This window comes from Manduca sexta, chromosome 11 (genome assembly GCF_014839805.1).
Source record: "Manduca sexta isolate Smith_Timp_Sample1 chromosome 11, JHU_Msex_v1.0, whole genome shotgun sequence".
NCBI lineage: Eukaryota > Metazoa > Arthropoda > Insecta > Lepidoptera > Sphingidae > Manduca > Manduca sexta.
In genome coordinates, this window is record NC_051125.1 from 6328218 (window position 1) to 6350422 (window position 22205).

General features: G+C 32.6%; 1 protein-coding gene across 2 annotated transcripts in view; it reads left to right on the forward strand.

Annotated features, from left to right (window-relative positions):
- The first annotated feature begins 252 nt into the window (after positions 1 to 252).
- The window catches only part of LOC115442877, a 49389-nt gene continuing 27436 nt past the window's right edge, over positions 253 to 22205 (forward strand). The window contains exon 1 of one of the 2 annotated variants that reach the window (XM_037437381.1): positions 253 to 486. The gene's annotated coding sequence lies outside the window, so the exon portion shown is untranslated. Of the gene's footprint in view, positions 487 to 12678; positions 12817 to 22205 lie in introns of those variants that run through there. The other variant, XM_037437382.1, reaches the window with a different exon arrangement.

The following is a 22205-nucleotide window of genomic DNA, read 5'->3' on the forward strand; positions in this document are numbered from 1 at the left end:
AGTAAAGATCCATCTGAAGACTTTACAGGTAGGAATTATCTTCCATCTAAACGTTTCTATTGGAAATAATCACTCAGGTAAGGCTATATACAATTATAGTGGGTATCAGGGTTAAAAGCAAATCACTGACCCTCGTGTCTTTATCATGCCGACCATCCAGTTTTGCTTACCATGTAAGAAAAATAGCCAAGCCCGACTTGCAGCGCGGCATTCCTCGGCCGACGCGGCGGTCCGACTTCGCTTGCTCAGCAAAGAGAATCTTGAATCAGTTCGAAAGTAGACTCTCGGCCGTGTGGACGCCCTCGCGTCGTTCGAACCTCACGCGCGTTGTGGAATTCGGTGGCATTCCAAAATCAAATTTGAAATTCCAACGTTTTCAAAACATAAAAAAAAAAATTGTGGCCAGTGTCGTGTATTGGATTTATTTGGATTGTGTGTCAAATATTTGGATACCTTTATTAAAATATTTACTGAATTGTTTATTGTGTAAGTATTCGTAGATTTTAATTAATTAGTTCTACGTTTCTAAAAAATTTAAACATCTTGACAACGATTTTTTTACATTTTAATTTAATTAAGCATATCATCGTTATTCGGCAACTAAACAACAAAATAAAAAAGTTTCTACTTTAAATGAGAGTTTTAAAAAGTTTGCAACACAAACTAGTCATATGTAAATTAAAACTTTTATTTGTAACGTAACGTTCCACGCATTTTCCAATAGGCTGGAAACAAGTTTTGAATGCAAATTGATTACTTAAAAAGCTATAAAACATATTACTTCCTCATGTTTTCCTTTTAATATTATAACTTGTCCCCCACCCAAATCTGTTAAAATTGTATAACAAAAAGTGATGAATATTCTAACATCACCAAACAAACTTTTTCTAAAAATATTTAAAGTAAAAAAAGTTTTATTTTCTGTACTGTCGTAATTCATGTTTACAAATATTTTTGAGTTCAATAGATATCGTTATTTTTTTAAATTTCTAAAATCAGTACCTATACCCTTATTATGCGCTAATTTCAGCTTGTGGCTTTAATTACGACAAAAACTATGTATTCTGGTATACATCTGTTACCAGTTATTATTGTCATCCTTACCGAGGCGAACTGTACCAAAAAAAAATACGATTCCAAACTAACGAACATTCTGAAGCCTAAAACATCATAAAGACCGAGAAACACTGCTTTATCGGCTCTATTACGATGATGATACCTTTTATCCACTCTTTAAAAAGTTCCTTAAAAACAAAGTTGTTTAATTATAATTGGTACTTCGACCTGCCGTCGCGTCGGTACCGTATATTTCGAGAAATCGTTTTTGGCACGCACCTGCGCACTTAGGAATGAACTTCCCTTTACACTATTTCCTCGTTGTCGTACTTCGAATGAAGTTTAAAAATATTTTTCGCGACAAATTGCAGTCTGCGACTTTAGCATACCCGATGTTCTTGTGTGATGGTTGATATGTGTATCAGCGCTCAGACAATTGTCTCGTCTGCCTATGAAGGCAGTAAATGTTATTCTTCTGTGAAATAACTATAATGTAGCGATGAGTAACTATAGTGCAAAGTCGATAAATAATCTAAACGGCCCTTTACGATGCTTCAATGCGAATGGTGTAGACTTAACCGAACACCCCACGGCTATCATATCTCAAACATCTCCACAAATATAATATTTCCATACAATATTTTCAATTGGCCATACAAATTCAATTTGCCATCCGCATGCTCTCGGCGTGTGTTCCGACCATAAAGATTTATGTAAACACCCGCTGGACGCATTTTCACTCGCCGTACATTTACATTGGAATCAAATATGTTTGCGAAGTCGATTTCTCGATGCCGTGCGCCGAGCGGCCTAGATGTATGATGCGTGCATAAAACAAAACACACTAACACCGAAACATTGGACAAACCTCTATCAATGCAGTTTCGGTAACTTATCTAGGTCGATGTCTTTATATTGGCAGGTGTTTTCTCAATATTTTGTATTGCATTGATCCTCTTTTCGTGCAAATGTAAAGATATTCCACACTCAGACAAGTATTTTGTTCTATATTTTTTATTACTAAATTCGTTAGTTAGTTAACAACTTATGGTAAAGTGTTGTTTTCAAGAAAATAAGTATAACGTTTTTTATTGGGATCTATGTCTTCATAGGTCGTTACTCAGGAAGGTATAAATAACTATTCTATACATAAACTCTACATAGCTGTCTTCTAAAACAAACAAAAACGTTATATGACATCATCCCAAAATATGTTTAAACACAAGGCCGAGAATTTTCGTAGATAAATCTCTTATATTATTCTTATTTTCTTTGATATGTTTTCTTATTTCACATACGAATATTATGATATCGTTCTGTTTATAGGAACTCTAAAGAAGTAGTTGATAACCTGAATCATCACAAACCCCATTTCGTTCATGAGTAATCAAAATTTATATCTTTGGTTGTGTAGCAATAAGTAATAACTATTTTTACGTGTTTGTGAATTTCAGAAAAATGTTCATAAATAGATTTCCCGTCGAATATGTCTTATTTTAATTTTGACTTCACATAATTATGTTTACGATGTTTCGTTGCACATAATTTTAACTTTCGCAGAAATAACTTAATTTTATATCGGGTAATAGCAGGAAATGTGTAAAGCACGTTTTATGCTTTAAGTCAAGTTTATATTTATAGGTGCTTTAAAAGATCTTTTGGTGAATCCATTTCCTCGCATTAATTTTGGTATATCCCGGAATATGATTATTAATTTAATGGCACCCTGTGATGTATGCATAAATATACGATAGATTTTAAACATACTTAGTTTATAAATCCTAAACGATAGGGTCGCCATGATTTCATGCCATCGCCTCGCCATACATCGCCATGATTGCATTGTATTCTCATTTATCTCTTGGTAGTGGTTTTAAAGCAAGTGAAGATTTTATTTACCTCCTTATAGGCGCAAGCTTATTGGGCATATGTATACTAATATATAAAGCTCAAGAGTTTGTTTGTTTAAAGGCACTAATCTCAGCAACTACTAAACCGATTTTAAATAATTTCACGAATAAATAGGAAGCTACATTACTCCTGAGTGCTTATAGGCTACTTTTATCCCGGCAAAATATAAAACGGGACTTTGATCCTAGAAAAACTTCTTCACGCAAGCAAAAATGCGTACTTTAATATATATACTTCCCTCCTTTCGTATATAAAAATAAATGTAACACTATAAATTAAATAAATTTCAACTGCCACTTTGATCTCTGATTAGCGTATTATGAAATCAAACATCAAACAAGCGTTATCATACATTGCCTACTTCCCCTACAGACGAAAACAATACAATTAAAACACCCGAAGCATATCGTGGCCTGTTATAAAACAATCATACAGCAAGTGCGAATTACGTAATTAACAGTTATGAAGTTTTCAAGCCTGGCCTGATTTACTGGCGAATTATTCGCAAATTATACACTGTAATTAGAAACTCGGCTTAATGCCTTTCAGTATTAGAGGGGCCCGTGCCCAGCAGTAAGACAGTATATAATACAGGGCTGATATTATTATTATTATTTTTATTTAATTAGATCCGCTTTTAAAGTTCTGTTTAGTTGGTTCATGTTTAAGTTAGATAGAAAATGTTACGGCGAATTTAATTGTATCGTCAATCAAGTTTGACAAGCATGGCAGCTGCTTAATAATGTCATTAACTGGTTATGTAACTAATAACTATGATACTGTTATGATTTCACTGAGAGTAGATGTCTAGCATTTAGTTGTCAAATAGATGTTATTAAAATTTTATATAAAAAATAAGAATTTATGACTTCCTGCATTTACAAGTGGAGGTATATATGTGCAATTTAAAATAGTATATACTGTAGTTTAAATGCGCAGTCATATTTTCCAGTTACTCAACAGTAGATTGTACTTAATAAAATGTTGTCACTTGTCGTACCTAAATATTTAATAAAATGGCGAAACGTATAATTCACACTGTGTGATAAAAAATGACTCTTGATTTAAAACTTTAAAATGCACATTTATTTTTTAAATACCATCTTGACAAATCACTTATATTAAAATTACAAACTATTTTGGGTGCGTCAATATTTCTTTAAAATACCCATACAGTCTTAAAAATTATACTTACATCTACAAACATTAGAAAAATAGGCGACACATTTTATCTCGCATAGATCCCATTTTCATGTTACTATAAGCATCGTAAAAAACATTTCTTATTATGTTCTAAACAAAATTCATGGAATGCACGCAAAAAGACCGCTAATATGAGAGACAGAGCTACAGAGCTATGTAGGCCGAGAAGATTAAAAGATATCTGATATACATTACAACCGAGATTTTATTTCATTACTGTATCTAGCGGCCATAGCTATTACAATTTATTGCTTATTCGAGATCATTGGAATATTAAATGGGAAAAGGAAAGGAGAAATTTTGCATCATACGTCGAGTATAATGGAATCGAACGTCCATTACACGTTCATACAAACGGTATTCAGTTCCATCACTCATGGTTAACGAAAAAATGAGTGACTGATGGAATCAAATTGACATTAAAACATATTTGGCCTCCGTCATCACGTCTCTCGATTAGGTTGAAGTTAAAAAACCAGACAAGTGCGAATTGGGCCCGTGCTCCGAACGTTCCGTACCTGTAGGTAAGGTATCTAAGTATATAAGTTCAAACTTGATAAACTTAAGTTTGCCATTCAATTCATAAACACGGCTATGGCACCAACCAGAAATAATAAAATTGTAATAGTAAATTTTGTTTTTTTGTTTGTTGTTACATGTTTACGGTTTTGCAGATAACTTTACTTGTGTTATACATTGCTTCTTGCCAAATTATAAGAGTCTAGGTCTACAGAAATTAACCTACAGGGTTTGATTCCCTTGTAAAATCGCAAAATATGTGACATTAACAGTCATATTTTAAGATCGTGTTGACTTACACTGAAACTTATATTATGAAACTGAAAGAGACAATATATCCGAGTATTTGATATTTCAAATTGATACGTCTACGGGTTCCTGAGGAAAAGGGTTTTGACAATCAGACAGACTGAAAACAGAATGATGCTTTAAGGATTCCCTTTGAAGTATCTAACCCTAAACATACATGACAAGTATGTGATTTATATTAACTTAAATAGATTTTATTCCCAGAAAATGTGCTGTTTTATTAGGGTCCTGTACCGCAAAAAGAACCCTTATAGGATCACATTGTTGCCCGTTTGTCTAAAGATTGGAGAAATACATTAATAATACGGCGTGTGAAATTACTCACTTTCAAATAATTTCATTTTATTAATCATTAAAGTTATTGAAATCTCCCACGCAAGAGATGGCCAATTGAATATTCATCTCTCTTTAATACTCCTCAAAACGATATTCTAATAGAGCTCTCAAAGTTTCTAAAATCTTTGCCAAAAACGAAATGAGAGATGGATTTAAATTCGTATAACTTAAAAGATTTTGATAATAAATTTGGATTCATTCAAGATTTTTTATCAATTTTATGATCGAATATCGTTTATCATCAAGTATATTCCCGCATTCTTATTCCAAATTACTGTTATAACTGTCCCATTTTTTAAATACTTCAAATACCACTACATTTCTCGGATCCATTAACAATGATGTATCTATCAACTCATAAAATATTTTATCGTCCCCAAAACGAATACCAACAAGACCACCAAAGTAGTTTGACAACATAATAAATAAGATAAATACATTTGACTTCTTTATTGTGCTCTCTTTTAATACAATGCGTCATCTAGATTATTTATCGCCTCGTAGTGAAGCACTTAGGAGTATCTTCACTTAAGATGCCTCATACTTGAATGCATTTTTTACTTGCATATTTGTAGACACCAACACCTACTCGCATTCCGCGCGAGCGTCTTCGTTGTCATGTTTTTGTAGGATAATAATTATCTGGTGATCAATATTTTTGCTGGGAATGAAGGTGCTATCGGAGAATGTTCCTTTAAAATGTAATTATGACTTTTTTGTTAAAGAAAATTTAGGTTATTAAAAATATGTAGTTTAATTTAAGTTTTAAGTAATCTAAGCGCGTATATTTCTTTATAGAAATAATAGATATGTGACAAGATTGGATGTAGTCATACTATGTATAAAATTCCCTATCTAAACTGGAAACGAATTCTGTTTTTTTTTGTTATTAACTACTTTCTTTTTCAACTTACTTCTTAAACTACGTTAGTCTTGCGGTTAAGATCATACTACGACATAAATGTACTTAATATATTCAAAGTCTTAATTTCTAGTTTAAAACAGTGTTATTAAAATCATAAACTCAAGTTCTGACCATAAATCAGTCAGTTTCTAATAATTACATCAATCTGAAACCCGCCCCGTCTTGAAACTACCACCGTGTATTTAGAAAAAGTTAGACAAATATAGTTATTAATTACCTCCGGTCTAATAAATTCTTAGTTAATTAGCAACGTGCAAGTTTTGCGGTATGCTAGATCCCTGTTAGCGGTTTCCAATGTAGTTATGCGGAACGCGGCGTGAGCGAATGCGGTATGTCATGAAAATAAATACCCAAGCCTCTACCTGTAACTGATCTTGAAAAGTATATGAAATGTAGAATGTAGTAAGTTAACATAGCATGTTTTGTTCCAATTATAAGGAATAGTTAGGTATTGTTAATTGTTTAAAATGATTACTATATGCTTGTTATTAAAATTAAAGATTCTGTTAAGCATCAGAATATTTTACAATGATGATTCGTAATGTAGTTTTCAGTATTTAATGAATAATAAATTGTGTTTATTATAACTTCATTAGTTCGTCGACCTTTTATTTCAAGATGTATTTTGTCGAATTAATTTGAGATCCACCTTCCCACGTTACTTTGAAAACAATAAGCTATTATATTACTTTTCAATGAACGTGTATTCAAGTTATCGCGCATAAATTCATTTAAAATTGTGAATTTGATAAATGAGCATCGTATTCATGCCTCCAAATATGACGGGATGATGACCTACGTACGTTCCTAGCGTAGGATTCATACAATTTTCATCACTTATCATGTGATTCATGTAACTGTAAGAATAGATGTTGAATCAACACCCTCGCAAGCGGGAGGTGAACTATAACCAGTATAAGAGCGCAGTTAGCTTATATTTAGACCTAAGTGATGCCGACGATACCATGACATCATGCCTTTGCACTGAGTACATCTGCCAGTAATGTAAGTGATTTTGCGTGTCTAAGCCTAATTATACAATTGAAGTTCATTGTGTGAATATGACACAATACAACGCAATATAGCACTTAGGGGCATGGACCATTAATTACTATGTTGAGTTTAAAAAACTAATCAGTTATTATGAATGGTTTTCGATTATTATTCTTAGATTTTTATGAATAAAAGCAGCATTTATTATTATAAAATACATAAATCTAAGAGCATTGAAAAAATATGTCTTTAATCCACCAGCGGATTTGTCACACTTAAATACATAACTTACATGCAGAGGCAACGAAAGGTAATGCATTTAAAATATTGTTAGTTATTTGTAAGGTTTAGTTAATATAATGTTATTACCCCCGTATGTGATTAAAATAAATTAATAAAATATTACCGCTCCACTATTTGGACTCCATAGATACGATCGTAAAATAAATAAAAAGTCACATAGGAATATATTTCAGTAAGAGCACAATTTATTACATTAATTATATACGATTAGTGTAGATTGTTACTGCTTTAAAAATAATGAAAAAACAGATTTAAAAATTGAATCAAAGATCTTAGAGTTATTTTCATGTGACTTTAAAAATATCTGTTGCTTTGATATAGCCCTGAAGAGGTTGCTTGTTACGTAACAACCAATAAATAAATCTTGTATCACGTTGAAAGCAGATTTGTGTTCGTTTGGTTACATTAAATTTGTTTATTTTGTTAAGTCTAACATTCGTAGGGAATGTTTACGTTATGAAAACTAGTTCAGCAAACTAGATCTGGGCCAAAGCTTCTAAACATTGTTTATAGAACATAAAACATTATAATTTGTTTGGTTATACAGGTTGTAAATCTAAGTCAGCCAATTTGCAATTTCTAATACCAATGAGATAAAGTTCAAAATACATTAAATAAAATTACTTTATTGAACGCTTTGTATATTTTCCTAATGCGAATCTTTAACAATTTTAGTGCCATCACCATTATACACGTGGAGTGAACATGACTTTCACTTCACAACCATCAAGTACTTCACTAAAGCTCATAAAGGAAACAGTTTTTAACGGAATACAAAGTACTTCAAAGCCAGTAAATCAGTTCTCTCAGGTTTGTTTACAGTCACTTTTTGTTACATAAATCTAACGTTCTTTGCTCTTTCCTCTCTCCGGCGCTGCGAGCTACATTTTTATTTTGTTGCTGTTACCATCCGTCTGTTTACATTATGCACTTGTCGGAAATATTTATAATGTAACCGTGTCTTATTTGATAGTTTTACGCAGTTCCACAAGCGTAAAGTTACTTATGTTTTGCTAGGATAACGGCGGTAAAAAAATTAGGCCAATTTTCGTAGTTTATATCAGATAGTTTATATCGAGTCAGAGTCGTGAACAAAGTGAAGAGACCGCCATATCATAGATGCCTTTGAAATATGGTGCTGGAGAAAGATGTTCCGAATTCCTCGAAGAACTCAGGCTTGACAAAAAACCGAGGCTCTCTAAAATTTGTCTGAAGAGATTTCTTGAGTTATGTTGAGTTGATAACCTCCAGAAATTGATAATGACTGGACTAATAGAGAGTAAGGGATCGAAGGACAGGAATCCTATGCGCTGGACGAATCAGATCCGCACCCCACTCAACATTAATATGGGTGAAACGGATTATGTCGCCAAACACTGGATCAGATGGCACGACATCGTGCGCGAAGAACTCTTTACCTCATGACTCACAACCCCCAGCACTGGGGAATCGACGGAGGAGGATCTATTATTAAACTGAGATTACGAATAACTGTTAAATCTTTATTTCGTTGTATTAGTATTTTGTGAAAACTAGCCGCACGATTTGAACCAAGGCAAATCTTTAACATTCCATTTTACTGAGTTACCGGTATATTGTCCATAAATCGGATCAATAGAAGGTCTTTTTTGATTTCTAGTTGATAAAAACAATTGGCCTACTATTAAAAGGTACATTCGCGTGCAAAAATCTGTGTTTTATTATTCTGTCTCAGTATCGACTACGGGCAGACACAATGTGAAGTCACGGAGTACATTTACCTAAAACAACGCCTGTGACCCCGATAAGTGGTTGGTACCTTAAGAACGTGCCCCGGGTCAGGAGGCAGGCGAAAGCGGACTTATAACTGATAAGTTGATATGGTATTCTAAAGGTCATGATGCATGTCACTAAGAGAGATCAAAATAATGTAATAAGGTAATTTTTTCTACCATTCTGAGGTTTAAAAATAACAATTTAATAATTTTGTAGAAAAATAATCAGTGTAACATGTTCATGTTATTAAAAAAATAGTAACGGAATAAAATAATGTCATTACGTAATAAGTTGAGCGCTAAGAGAAAAATTATAAAGAAAAACAAAGTTTAAAAAAAATTATAGACCGTGTTTTGCGTGTAACTCAAATTTCTCAACACTTTTAAGGCAATAACAAACTCAATTTCCGATAAAAGCCTAGGCAAACTGGAACGAAGATTAAATATTTTAATCCTTACATAGCGGTTTGCTAACAACTTGGCCCCTTTCCGCTAAGTCCGTGTTAAATGTATACGTCCGGCGATTTGTCGTGGCTCGGTTGACAAGAAGTACACTTAAGCCATCGGTGTTGGAAGTACTTAGTTGTTCGGTCGTCTGCCGGTCTGTGTGACAGGCGGACGCGGGTTATAATGAGAAAGAATTATAGGCGTGTCACGTAGTTAATTTTTATTCATAATTATAATTTATCAACGAAGCCTTCAAGCAGGGGGCGTTTCTTAATATATTTTATTTTAGTAACTTCTAGAAAGTTAGGTAGGTCTACTATAATGTTAGTGGCCCATATTCTTAAATTTTAAATTAATATCTGGTGTTAAATAAATACACAATAAATTCACAATATCTACTGAACATTTTATTTTTTTAATGGAATTTATCTATTTATTGTAATATTCCGAATTTGAAATTGTGGGAGTCGAAACGTGTTAATTGAGCGATGTTACTAATAGCCCTAAATCCGTCTAATTGTCTTACTATCGCGAGGTATTTATTACAGTAAACGATCCAATATAAGATTAACATTTAACGCTTCGGTGAGTACGGACTTGTGAATAAGTTTGGGAAGTTGTTATTAATTGCAACGAAATAATAATAATGTTGGTTCATCATTTAGTTAGTGTCATTTGGTTCGTCTATAATGAATGATATATTATTATTATCGAAGGTGTAATTCACATGCAGGTTTTTTGCATTGTTTCTCTAATAAATTAATTATTAATAATTAATAATGTCACCAACATCAAGCTAGTGGCGAGAGCTGGCGTAGGACAGGGACAGTTGGAATTCTGTCCTGTCGGAGACCAAGGCTCACTTAGGGTCACTAAGCCAACGGATTAACTAAGAGTAAGCAATAACATAAATAAATTTAAGTTTAAGATCTTTTATTTCCTTATAAAGAATTACATAAATCCACTTACTGAGAAAATTATTTATAAAATAAAATCACGGTTAACTACGAGCGTACATAATTTAAAAGAGTAATACAATAAATTAAGGTTATATATAGAAATGAGTGGGTAAACTAAAAAAATAATAATTATATCAGCCCTGTATTATATACTGTCCCACTGTTGGGCACGGGGCCTCCTCTACTACTGCGAGGGATTAGGCCTTAGTTCACCACGCTGGCCTAGGGCGGATTGGTAGACTTCACACACCCTCGAAAATTCTTATAGAAAAATTTTCAGGTTGCAGGTTTCCTCACGATGTTTTCCTTCACCGTTTAAGCAAGCGATAAATTCACAATTAAGAATACATACATAATAAAAAATAAATAAAATACTTTATTTATGACGTAGGCGAGCAAAGTTGCACATATGATACGTCAAAACAATGTATAAGAATAAATATTATTATTTCTAAGCAACAATTAAAATTACTTATATAACTATGGACATTTTAAATTAGGGATAAAATTTATAATCAAAATAAGGTACAAACCGAAGTAACCAGCTCGGGCTGGCAGGTAGGGGGAAATAAAAGGATAACGCGTCGCGATCCTCACCAGCAAGGACATGAGCCCTAACCTAGCCAACCTACCAATCTTTCACTAGCTACCTGTGATGACTACCCGAAGAAGAAAGGCAGAAAGAAACTCCGGGCTTACTTTTTTGTTATCAATTGTTCAGTATATCTTTTGTATTTTCTTTTTCCTAGTTTTTCTTGTACACGTCCAAGTCTTTCTTGTAACGAATGATGATATCCGTCTAAACGATAAAAATCAACGCAATATTATGTGTATTTTTTTTTCTTATCTAATCATGACTACCAAACCACATTCATGCTATTACACGTATCCAAATTAACAATAATAAACCAATTCTATTTTTTATTCTTGACGCTATTCGCGTGCAGAAAATATTGTCTAAATTACAAAGTAAGTGCTTTATAATAATATGGGTGCGGTGGGTTCGTAATCACCAAAGATTTTTGCCAGATTTTGCCTTGATTATAATTGCATACTAAATATATTTATACCAGTCTATATCCTTTTCTTCTTTGCTACAAATTTGGGTTTCAATGTAAAAGAAAAAAGAAATTCATGTTATTCGGTGAACGGTACTATGAAGCTAACTTTTCTCATGTCAATTATAAAAATGACAAGTTCAACTGTTTCGCATGCTCTGGATTAATATACCATTTCGAGACGAACAGCAGTTTTCGTATTTTCATTATATCGCAAATTTGAGAAAACTATAGAAATTGAAATGTCTATGTGAAATGTACAAAATTCTTATCGGTTTTTGTTAGTTACAATTTTTGAATTTAATTGTACGAAAATTAAATATCTACAATATTACTTTCACTAGTAATCGAATAAGAAATTTACGGTACCATATTAAATTAATTTATTCGTAAAAAGACTTTATTAGTGAAACTAACCGGCTCTAAAAACTAAACTAACTAAACTAACATGCGTGTGAATTACATCTTTAACGATAATAATAATAATAAGCCTAGCAAAACAGTAGCAATTCCTCTCATCGCGGGTCAAACGTACAAATCGAGACTACTCCGCGGTAAATGTGAATGAACTACAAAAGACGCCGCAAACGAGTCATTGCCGTGCGAACTCAGATCGTCAGATACACTATCAAGGTCAGAGATTTTTTAATAATTGCCACTTTTTACAGACACACATAAAAAATTTAATCGCTCAGAAAAAACTTTTCCATCAAATACATTAGTCAATTGTAGTTTTTCCTATACGTTGAGAATGCTTTACTAACAAAATTATTCCATATAAACCAATGGAACTTGATATTAACATAGTATAATTGATAATATTTTTCAGAAACGTTTATACAACACGTTGTACTTAGTATTTAACTTTAAAAAATAAGCAATATGTACCTAAATAACTGTTCAATAAACTGGCAAAAAAGATCCACCACTGATGACAAAAAAACATACCATTTCGTGCAAGAAAGCGGAAAAGTCAAGCGATGTGGCGATGGCCGGCGACGTGACGTTATTGCGAAGTAAATACGTGACGACACGCCTTATTGGTGAGTATTATGTGATTTCAATAATCCCCAGGAGAACAATAGCTATTGAGGTAATCAGGGCAGTCTTTGTTTACCAAACACGAATATTCCAAGGTATAAATGTCTATCAGGGAGAAAGTCATAGATTTAATGTGATTTGACTTATGACAACAGCAAATAACTTCCGTTCGGGTCATCAATATGACTGGAAACACTGTTTAGCTTTTAAAATCTTCTGACTCTATTCCTCTTGGGCAAACTGATAATATGTACGAAACAGAAAGAATGTGAAAAGTACGACGAATAGTATTTTATTTTGTAAAAACGAAGTTTTAAAAATTGCGATTTATTTTAAGACAATGCCTGTTTTTTGTACCTAACTCTTAAACAAAACAATTTACTACCATATTAAATCAAGATAACTATATAACAGTAATTGTTGATTTAATGAATGAAAGGTCCGATCTTTCCGTGTCGTTTTGATTTTTAAACATGTTTTTATGGCTACAAAACACCTATGAATATTACATGGCTGGTTGTTCAAGTTAGAATTAGTAAATCCGGATTCCATTACAAACGTGTTTTGATTTCGTAATCGTCTGTAAATGACTTTAAGTACAAAAAAGACACAAATTGAGCCAAAATGTGAATCCAAACAATACAGAAGCGCATAGAACATTAATTGCAATTTATTACTACTCTTCTTCACAAAGGGGCGATAGCCTAGTTGGGTGTGGAACGGACTGCCGAGACGAATGTCCGCAGGTTCAAATCCCAAAGGCACACACCTCTGACTTTTCTAAAAAATCATGTGTGTATTCTTTGTGAATTTATCGTTCGCTTTAACGGTGAAGGAAAACATCGTGAGGAAACCTGCACATCTGAGAAGTTCTCTATAGGAATTTCGCAGGTGTGTGAAGTCTACCAATCCCACTAGGCCAGCGTGGTGGACTAAGGCCTAATCCCTCTCAGTAGTATAGGATGCCCATGCTCAGCAGTGGACAAGTATATAATACATGGCTGATATTATTATTACTACTCTTTGAAATAATATGGTTATTTCGTAAAGTCATGCGACACGGTAAAAAAACTTTTACCCATTATGGCGTGAGGCAAATTATCGCGTACGTTGATAGACGTGAAAACACTTGAACGGGTAAAACAAATTGTTTGTACTGTGAAGAAATTGGTTACAGTGTAAACTACAACCGTAATACATTGTGTAACCGGTGCATTGCGATCGCTCGATAAAACGAAAGTTAACGTTTCTGCTCACGCGCATGTGTTGATGGCTATCTTAGGTCTTCCGCAAACTCATAAGGTTTTTTAAATTGCGTTCATATTATGCGTTGATTATTTAATTGGTAAATGGGTTTTGCAACAGCATATAAATTTTCAGTTTCATCGTCACCTACGGCTACGTGCTGATGTCGGAGTGAAGCTTCTCTATTGATAATGGTTTATGATATGTCATTGATTTATTTATTGCTTTATTATTTTTCAAAGAATGAAATTATAAAAATAAATGGTCGCCATCATCTATAAGCGTGACATGTTCGTTTTAGTCATATAACGGGAGATGTTCAAATTAAGCTTTATCTAAAAATACCAAATAGATCTACATTTACAAGGAACAAATCAATGGAATTCCTCAATGACATAGACTTGCAACACACGTAGAAATTTTTTCGTAATGTTCGCAAACTGATAAGGCGAAAACTCTACCAGTCACGCGTAGCATATAAAAAAGACTCAAGTAATGCGTATAGCCAGTGTAGTTGGTAGCTGCCACATTCTAGAGCAATTTATAGTCTAGGCTCTCTAAATGTTGAACATAGTTTGAACTAAATAAATGAGTGTATATCTCAACTAACGTTGTAAAATTGTGTTTTCCAATGTATCCTTTTTTATCTATACTAATATGTAAAGCTGAAGAGTTAGTTTTTTGAACGCGTTAATCTCAGGATCTATTGAACCGATTTTGAAATATATTCACTAATACTATTAGTACATTAATACTGTTATTACATTAGTAGCTACATTACTCTTGAGTGCTATATGCTAATTTTTATCTCGGTTAAATATAAAGCGAGGTTTTTATCCCGGAAAAACTTGGTCACGCGGGTGGAGCCGCGAGCAAAAGCCACATGGTAACCAATGGAAATTTGGACTCACTTTATAAGTGAGTCCAAATTTCCATTGGTTACCATTACAGTTATGTCAAATAATATAGTTTCTCCAACTATTCTGTGCATTTACAAAATAGTCTTCGATAATTCGTCAAGAATTATTGACAGACGTTTAAATTTTTTTGATAGACGTTTCATTATTGTTACTCAAAAAATATTTTGAAGCCGGCAGCAACACTCGACTAAGTATAAAATATTTACTAAAAACAAACACTATTTGTCGTGTATTGCATGTATCGCTTTATTTCCTACATCAGCTATTCTCTACAAAACATGCTAACAAATCAATGTCGTTCGAAAAAGTAGCAAAATCGCGGAAACGATGCAGGAAACGGCTAAAAATGATCACCTGTCAGTAATACCAACATACGTGTTGTTCGTGTCTCATTTCAAGTAGTCGAGTAATTGGTTTACGGCCAAGGTTACTACGAGGTCGATCTGATTCATTTCTAAACAATTTTAATAAACAATTTAAATTTTCATATCAACCTTTTATTACCATCCGAAACTTTTGTTTCGAATATATTTTGAGCAACGTTTTGTTTCCTATAGAAATATTATTTAGTTATATAGTCAGTAATATATTTTAATCAATATATTACTTAATTATCAATAAATTAACAATAAATATATTATTTTAATTATCGGATTTTACTATATACCATACAAACTTTTGCTCGCGTCTCAACTCCGTCCGAGTGAAAAAGTTTTTCCGGGGTAAAAGTCCCGTTTTATATTTTCCAGAGATAAAAAGTACCCTATAGCACTCAGAAGTAATGTCGTATGTTGTAGGTTCCTATTAATGAAAAAAAAAACAAAATGATTTAGTATTTCTTGTGATTACTGCATTAAAACGAACAAACTCTTCAGGTATATATTTTAGTACAGATTGGTGGAAACTCATAACAAAATTCTGCATAATTCATAAAACGTTAAAAGGGAAGGTTCAACAAGATTGTAAATATCAATGCTTTGCTTAATCTGTGACATTAAACATGATGCTTTCCAGATGTTGACGCAAGCTGAGGACCGTCGCGTCGTTAGGACTTCTTTGTCAATGTCGCACGCCGCCTGCAACGGAATGTCCGTTTTCTAATAAAAACTTGTTTTAATATGCACGTATAACAAATAGAATTTAGCTTCTCGAATACCGGGCCATTGAACCATATAAACGTAAATATTTCAGACAGATAAACGGTTTTGTTATTGTTGTATACAATAGGTATTGTTCCAACTACCGACAATAAATATTTTCCTTCTTTCTTTCAAATTCGTCCCACTGTATATGACATTGCGTAAAATTTTCTCTAAATTAGATTATAAAATTACCTGACGAATATCATCATAGATATTCTGATTAAAGTTGAAGTTGCAATTACAAATATTGGCCTACAATTGCTCTGTTTTGGAAGCACTACAATTTACTTATATTAAAACGAAATAATAGGAAACAAAACTCGAAATCGATTTTTATTTATCATTAGATTTATTGTGTTATTATTTTATATTGGAAGATAATTGAAATTTCGATTGCAGTAACGCCTTACATAATTATTTGACGGAGTTGACAACCTACCTCGAAATTTTAAAAAGAAATGTACAGTTTTTAATAATGTACTACCTTCAAATAGTCTGCTCGTAATTGTGTCACGTCCAATATTTACAATAACAGTGTGAAAAACTAACGGCTCTGCAGATTTTAAAAGGCTAAATAAATAAAACCTTATATTCTGAGAAACCTGTTTGTAAAACGATTGAATGTTTTGGAAACAGAATTCAGTATAGCGTAAAATTCTTTGGGTGCTAACAAAATACTTATTTTGTTATTTTTGAATAAAAGAAAATAATTTAAAATTAAATAGCGCAGTAATCAGTTCTACAGAAATACAATAACGAACGTTTGAAGTTATGAAATCGCTTTACAAAGTGTAGATAGCAATAAGTATTACATTTGGTCGATAGCGTCGTGAACCGGCTTTCATTCGATAAAAACGTCTTGAAGCGATACGTGATCGCAATGAATGGAACCACACGTTTAGACTCCAACAAAGGCGTTGAATTGATTTTAGATCTATTTATATACGAGGCATTGAGACTTCCTCTTTCCTTTCCGCAGCTACGCATTCTTGGCTACATATTTTATAGGTCTGGATATTAAATAAAACTCTTAGAACTCAATACCGTGGATTGTGGAAGGTTTGTTTTTATCATCATTTTCCTAAGTATTTACATTATACTCGTATAGCATTTGGTTGAATAAGTTATTTATTTGACTTAACACAAATCAAATCATTTTATAATTTGTAACGGTTTTAAAAAGATATTTAAGTATATTAAATTTTTGAATAATATTGTTTTAATGCATAGTAGTATACCTTATCTTACTAGTATTATAAATGCGTAAGGGATTAAAAATATTTGAATGTTTGTGAGAAGTAAACGCAGGAAGCTGAACAGATTTGGATGAAATTTTGCACACGGGTAGAACAGTCCTTCTGGATTAAAGCATGGCTTACTTTTTATCCGGATAATTTACTCCCTAGAGAAATAAGGGTTTATAAATCATATTTTTTTTAAATAGATAGCACTGAAGTTATGTAGGGACTTTTGTAACGAGAAAAGCATTACACGCGGGCAAAGTCGCGAATAACACCTCGTATTTCATAGAGTTTAAACATCAATTATTTACACGTTTATTTAAAATAAACCTATTTCAACATATGGTATACATTTTCATCCACAAAATTAGATTCAACGAGTATCCGTTACTGAAATTAATGATATTAATTGGACAATGATATATAGGTGCTAATTATCAATAATTAAAACCTCAATTATCGTTGCGAGGAAGGAAACCGGTAATTTCGAAATAATTCGGACTTAAAATTGCTGGAGTTCACCAAATATAAATTCACAGTTACGTAAACAAATACATTACAACAGATTTTTAACAGCCAATTAAGTTCGTAGTTCGTACGCAACCGCCCTAATTAGCAAATTGTTTCGCAAAACTATACGGCAAATTTTTTATACATAATTTAAGATGGATTAAAAATGTAATATTTAAGTCGATATTAATTGTCGGTTTAAAAATTGTGTTAAAGGTTTTGAGGGTTACAATTAACTCGATGTTACTAATCTCTTAAATATGTATGTTAAAGAAAGTCGTTTAGACGTAGTGTAATATTTGGCCGTAATGTTTTCGTTATAGTTAAATACTTAATTCGCTTCAAAAGTGACGCCTACAGACTGTGCCTGCTCGCCGACTTCGTTTTTAATTTCATATATTTCAATATATCCGCAATAAATATAGGTGCTTATTATTCTAAAATATTTGTAATAATCCCCAAGAAAGTATATATAGTTTCAATTCTTTTTACATACTGTTAACAACTAACCTTTTAAAAATAAAGTCTAACACGAAAGGTATCAAGAAGGTAATATAAACAGTACCATAAAACGATGAACATAAAAGTGTTTACATAAATCCCTTTACAATATCTCTCAACAGACGCGGCGCAGGTATAAACAGTACCTATGACCTTCTCAGTTAGGAGCGGCTGAAGGTCAAAACATAATGATGACGGCAGACGTCCGAGACTTGTTAATCTTATGCCGATAAAAGGCTGGAAGCAAACGGGCTTCTCCTTTTTAAAAGTGTTAATTGTGCATTTAATTTTGAATGTTTAAAATAATTCGATCGTTAATGTTAGTTAATATTGAAAAGAGTTTTAAGAGTCCGTGCCGATCTGAAGCCCAGTATATGTAGAGCTAATTTATTTTTATTTGTGAAGTAATTTTCTTTAACATGTTTAAATATACTAATCTATGACATGTATATCATACATCAATTCATGTAAGGTATATCTAGAAAATATGTAAGATATAATATAAATCACACAGAAATTTCTCGAAAAGTAAGAAACTACAATTTTCACTTTTTAATTCTAGACAAGCAACACAGTGCAAGGAGCATTTTTCCTTTTAAATTATTTATTTTATTTTATTAAGGCTTTTGTGATTCACATAAAATCACAAAGATGACATCACTGCTACTTTGTAATTTTAAATATTTAACAGATGCATATGTTTTAAGTAAGCAATGAATACCTGTATCCTATGTGGTAGGCCATACCTTGGCATTTATGAAGTGACATGTTCAGTCTGTTTTAGTCTTGCTTCGACATAAAATCCTAGATAATCTGGCAGACATGTCCAGTAGGCCCTGATTAACATTCCATAATCGTTGTCAACTGAACAAATAAAACTGCAGCTGTGAGTGTATTTGCACTTTATGAATATGTATTTGCTAGATCGCGGTAGAACGATGCAATAAATTTATTTATATCGCGCGGTAAACAACAATAAGTAGAGAAGTATATTACGTACTATTTACACTGGTTTATTTAGATAACCTAGTAGCCACGATGCCTATCTACAATCGCAAACGCTAATACAATACAAAAAAATATACAGGAATGATATATCATATAGGGAAAGATATCGCTAGGATATGTCATTCTCATACATAATGTTAGCGATAACGATTGCAGGAAAGCATCTTGTTTACAAAGACAAGATGCTTTCCGTACCCTGCTTAGAAATCCTAGATCGGGGGCGATATTATTATATGTAGGTAAATTTGGGTTTGCCCTGTGTCCAGAAAACCACTTGCCGTGTGTTTGGTTTTTGATTAATAATATAAGTTGTGATTATTTGTAGTAAAAGTCAATATTTTCCCAGCTTTCATTGCTGCATTATCACTACTGTATGTAATATATATCATTGTAGATATCAAAATAACATATTTGCCTTAAATTGCGTAATTCCATTTTGCATACCTACATTTGTCACATGTAACGCGCCAGAATAAAATGAGTCAACTTTTGGACCATTCAATTTATTTAGAGCTACAGTGCACAACGTTTATAATTACGTCTTAATATTTTAGCAGTGTATAGATGAATAACTGATCGTAAATTTAGTAATAAGCTGGAGTTACTGCATGCCAGAGGATTGTGAAACTATTGTGTAGCTAAATGATAGGTAGTAGGAACGATAAATGATTTTGTGTCGAAAATAATGTGCGGGTGTTGTAAAGTACTTGATGCATCAGAACCCACACGAAGAGCTGTAATTTGGTACACCAAAACCGCTACAGTTTTATAATCAAACAAATGTGTTGAAATTTAATGTTGTACAGTCGTGAGTCGTCATGATATGTCGTTTGGTAGAGATATCTACGAACAAGCTTTTACTTTATACTGGAGGACTCGAGGTTTCTAATTTATAACACTTATAATTATTTTATTTTATGGAATTGTAAAGGTTATGCTTATTAAAGAATGTCATAACGGTAGACCTGATGATTCAAATATAATTAAAATTTATCTTCTATGCATTATATATACATATCAGACATACATATCTTTAAAAACATAAAATTTAATTTGATGTTCAAGAAAATTAAAAAATGATTTCGATTTCTATAACTTATTAATGTATAACCAATTTAATATTCCGGCTGTTAAACAGTTTCCCTTAACGCTGTTGGAATGATAAAATACCGACCTTCTTGTTCAGTCGATACGAATTGTACGTGCGTTTAACTGAATAGCAATGCATTTTTATTCGTCTCCATTGTTACATACGTTACGTTTTTAATATTCAGCTTTTTTATTAACTGAAAAAAATAACAGCTAAATTACAATGCATAAGAAATGTCACACCACAAACGTTGTAATTTAGCTAAAAGCGACGTTAAGTTAGTATCTAATTTACTCAAAATTGTGTCTTAATAACTATTTCATGATGTCTAAGTAAATACTACTCGTCAAATAAAATATACGACGACCAAACACAAAAGCATTCTATCAATTGCACTCCTAAAATAAATCTTTATCATACTTGTACATATACATTTTTTTTGTTGCTTTTAATGACAAGCTTGCCTTTCGCCTGATGGTAAGCGATACGACCGCCTATAAACAGTAAAAACACCATCCAACACCTTGAATTACAAAGTATTGTTCTGTATTCCACTGCGCTCGCCATCCCGAGACATGAGATATTAAGTCTTATTATGTCCAGTAGTTACACTGGCTACAATGTCCTTCAAACCGGAACACAACATTGAATACACACTGCTGCTTTGACTCAGAAATAGACATTGCGGTGGTACCTACCCAGACGGACTCTCACATATGAGAGACCTACCGCCAGTAAGCTTTTACTTTAACTGACAAATTAAATTCACTTGAACATTGTGAAATAGGGTCTAATTTTGTGTACAACGTATGTAATAAACATAACTGTGTCGACAGGTGCCACCACAGATAGGTTATTACCTGCAAAACACCTGCTACAAGCATTAAAAAAACTTAAAGAAAGAAATAATTGGTCAATTAAAGTCAGCAAAAACTTTCGCTTACATAAAGGAAATCGTTTATTGAATTAACATATTCCCATTAATCGTACATACAATGGAGCCGCATAAATTATTTGTTTGTAAACATTGAACGTGGCTCAATAAAATTCGACCTACATTCATCACGAACTAAACAAAGCCAATGTTAATTGTTAGAATCAACTGCAATTAGCTTATATTGTTTCTTTTAAAACACAAAGTTATAGCGGCGAAGGGTAAAAAATTTCAAAACGGAAGCCACTTACAGTATTTCATAGCATTTATTTCTATTTCTTAACCGCCTTAAAAAAAAGGAGGAGGTTATCAATTCGACGTGAATTTTTTTTTTATTTGTTAAGTTTGTAATGGCAAGCCTAAGGAGTTATTGGAAATGTTTATTACAATATCATTAATTATAAATTGAATCAGTCTCATTGATGTTTAAAATAAAATATTGTATATATAAACGAAATACCTATCACTGCATTAAAAATAGCAATTCCGAATTCGGAGAAAAACAACTGCAACATGCGATTAGCTGAAATGCAAAAACGTTGGAATATAATGACTCTTTTTAAATTATCTTTAATTCGACTTTTGTGTCAGAAAATTATTTCGAACCGACGCTTACGGCGAACCCTCGGCACATGTTTCGTAATGTATCGGTATGAGCACGATTTACGATAGTGTTATGGTAGTTATTTGCTGATTTCGGAAGGTTAGGTTAGCAATCGTTACGCACGTTCTAGTGAGGTATCTGCGTATTATAATATTAGATAAGTATTATTAGCCATAACCTTACTGTTATTTATATA